Below are 3,609 nucleotides of genomic sequence, written 5' to 3' on the forward strand. Positions count from 1 at the left end.
AACAAACAAAACTGGAAGGGAGTGAAGCATCTCTCACGAAGGGGGTGTTCAAACCCAGGGAAGACCGAGCAGACGCTCTTATTGATAGGAATCCCACAACCAAATTCACCCCCTGTTTGTGCCAAAGGACCTTCATCTTCTTCAGATACTGAATGACTCCAGGCTTCCAGGGATATGTGCCCTTCCTGAACGCCGGGGGATGAATCTTTATTTGTTTGAACTTACCCCAGCGATTATAGTTACTTTTAAAGGACTGATTTAGGGATAGGCATATGACTTCATTTTGGCCAGAGACATGAAGGAAAGTCATGTCTGAGGAGTTAAAGTGTTTTCCTCTGTTTTAAAAAGAGACATTGAAGAGAGGTGCCCCTTCCTCTATTTTGGATTTTGGATGCTAAGTGTGAGGGTGACCAGAGCTACTGCAGTCATTGCCATTGGTTCCAGAGCAGCAAACCTGCCTTGATGATGAGGCTTGTAGAGTTACAGTTTGCATGACTGTAGCCATCCTGGTCATAACCAACATCTTGCCCTCTAGCTGTCCTTGGAAGATGTCCCAAAATCTAAGGTTATACAGTCAGGAAAGTCAGATATAGAGTCAGATAAGCTTAGCTCTGGAGTATACTCTTGTCTGGAGTATTAATATTTCTTGAGAAAGTCCAGGTGCATTCTGGCTGGCCGTGGGCCTTCTATGCCTATAAAACCGTTTTCTGGCACTATCACTGTGGCATAGTGGGTTAAGCTGCCGCCTGCAGTGCTGGCATCCCACGTAGGCAGTGTTTAGATTCCTGGCTGCTCCACTTCCAACTCCGCTCCCTGCTAAGGCATTGGGAAAGCAGTGGAAGATGGCCCAAGTGCTTGGGCCCCTGCATCCATGTAGGAGACCTGGATGAACCTTAGTTGTGGCTCCTGGTTTCTGCATGGCCCATCCCTGGCCATTGTGACCATTTGGGGAGTGAACCAGAAGAAGGAAGATTAATCCCTCTTTCTCTGTAACTCTGCTTTTCAAATAGAATAAATTTTTTAAGATTTATTTTATTTGTTTAAAAGAAAAAAGTTACAGAGAGCCGGCGCCGCGGCTCACTAGGCTAATCCTCCGCCTTGCGGCGCTGGCACACCAGGTTCTAGTCCCGGTCGGGGCACCGGATTCTGTCCCGGTTGCCCCTCTTCCAGGCCAGCTCTCTACTGTGGCCAGGGAGTGCAGTGGAGGATGGCCCAAGTGCTTGGGCCCTGCACCCCATGGGAGACCAGTATTAGTACCTGGCTCCTGCCATCGGATCAGCGCGGTGCACTGGCCACAGCGCGCCAACCGCAGCGGCCATTGGAGGGTGAACCAATGGCAAAGGAAGACCTTTCTCTCTATCTCTCTCTCTCTGTCCACTCTGCCTGTCAAAAAATAAAAAAAAAAAGAAAGAAAGAAAAAAGTTACAGAGAGAGGCAGATACACACACACACACAGAGTGAGAGAGAGAGAGAGGTCTTCTATCTGCTGGTTCACTCCCCAGATGGCTGTAATGGCTGGAGCTGATCCAAAGCCAGGAGGCAGGAGCTTCTTCCAGGTCTTTCACATGAGCGCAGGGGCCCAAGGACTTGGACCACCCTCTGCTACTTTCCCAGGCACATTAGCAAGGAGCTGGATCAGAAGTAGAGCAGGCAGGACTTGAACTGGTGTCCATATGGGATGCTGGCACTGTAGCTCAGGGCTTTAACCTACTGTGCCACAGCACCAGCCCCAAATAAAATAAATCTTAAAAAATAATTTTCCTCCTGTTTCATGATACAGGAATACTCTCATTTTGCAGTCTTAAGTGCAAATGTCCCTAATAAATTTATAACCTGTGTGCTTCCTGGATTTGTCCATTTCTTTTATTCAGTTTAAAATTTTATTCATTAACTTACAAGGGGAACAAAATGTGTATTTCAAGTCTTTTTTTTCTTATTTATTTATTTTACATTTATTACACCATGAATTCATAAGGAATGGGTTCCAGCAGTTCAGGCTCCTTTCCATTGGTTCTGACAAAGTGGGCTTCTCTGGGTGGAGCAGGCTGACGCTTTAGTTGAACCCAGTACCCTTCTCTTTGGCTTCCTTCTTTTTCTGATCATTTTCCTTCACACTTTTCAAGAAGCTATCTCGGCTCTTAGAGTGCTTAATGTGTTCAATACGCACATTTATTCTCTTGGCAAGAATCTTGCCCTTCACTTGTTTGTTTACAACAATGCCAACAGCATGCTGGGTAACGTTGTAGACTCTTCCAGTTTTTCCATGCTAACATTTATGGGGCATTCCTTTTTGAACAGTACCCATTCCCTTGATGTCCACAATGTCACCTTTCTTGTAAATGCGCATGTATGTGGCCAAAGGAACAACTCCATTATTTTCTGAAAGGCCTGGAGAACATGTACCGGGTACCTCGCCTCTTTCCCTTTGTGTTCGTCATCTTGGCGAATTACTGGAAGATGGTGGCTCCGGCCGAAAGGCTCAAGTCTTACTAAGTCTATCTGAAACATATGTTTACATAGAGGACAAAAGGAATATAGGATTTCAAGTAAATTATGGTATAGTCCCTTGTTCATTTAACCATATTCTTTTTTTCCCACCAAAAATCTACACTGAAGCACAAAACAAATTCTTTCTGTATGCTGCATAAAAATTAGATAACAACTTCTGATGTGCATTTACTTTACCATCACGTCTGGTGATGAAGATGCAAGCACTGATGTTCACAGTTAAATGATGCAGGCAAAAAGCTTGTTTCCCTCAGGTACACATTAGAAGTTTCCACTCAGGGCCCTTTCAGTGGCATCACATAAACTTGAACCTCACACCAGGTCACTTCTTTCCTTTTCCTTTTTTACTTCTCTCTCCTTGTTGCAGACCTGGGTTGCCGCCTCCTGCTTTGTACATCCTCGTTTTCAGTTTCAATATCAATTCTACGGCATGCAGCATTGCTGAACTATGATGGGAGTTCCACAAGACAGAGGCTGCCATCTTCCTGTTTGAGCCCGGCCCAGACTCCTCTGTCTCTGTATTGAACATTACAATTCTGTTCTCTAGAGTACATTTTATTTTTTCAAGAAATGTGTTATGTCCAACTGCTGAGCATATATCATGAATCTCAGTAGACTTACTGATGGATATCTACCTCCACTCTGTAATGGTTTTCTTAGTATTTAAGTACACACAGCAGATGCAAATAAGCCTGTCCTGATTGGCCAGGGACAACATGGCATGCACACCTTCTCCACAAACACATACATACTACAACTCAGGAATACACCAACCGGAACCTGGAGGAGAAATTTCTGAGACTTCAGGCTCTTACTGTGGGAGTCCTTCCTGTCCACTTCGTTCCTGGGTCTAATGGCGCCTCTCTCCAGCTGTGGTGGGCAGTTCTTGTATTTGAGTTTTTCTGAAACATAGCTGGGTGGCTAAAATAATTGACCATGGAAATACCTGCTTAGGTTTTCTTTTTACTCAGCTCATTTCCCTTGTTGATTCAATCCATTTTTAAAATCTTCTCTTTCTTATGTACAAAAACATCCTAACTGATCATTTTATTTTTTAGACAGAAATCTTGTGCAAACTGAAGAAGATACAACTTCATTGAA

At 44.3% G+C, this 3,609-nt stretch overlaps 2 pseudogenes; both read right to left on the bottom strand.

Annotated features, from left to right (window-relative positions):
* Nucleotides 1–1,939: 1,939 nt before the first annotated feature.
* LOC133747555 (large ribosomal subunit protein eL21-like) lies at nucleotides 1,940–2,455 on the bottom strand (annotated as a pseudogene).
* Nucleotides 2,456–2,830: 375 nt separating this feature from the next.
* Nucleotides 2,831–3,226, bottom strand: LOC133750685 (signal recognition particle 19 kDa protein-like; annotated as a pseudogene).
* Between the last annotated feature and the right edge of the window lie 383 nt (nucleotides 3,227–3,609).

This window comes from Lepus europaeus, chromosome 2 (genome assembly GCF_033115175.1).
Source record: "Lepus europaeus isolate LE1 chromosome 2, mLepTim1.pri, whole genome shotgun sequence".
Taxonomy (NCBI): domain Eukaryota; kingdom Metazoa; phylum Chordata; class Mammalia; order Lagomorpha; family Leporidae; genus Lepus; species Lepus europaeus.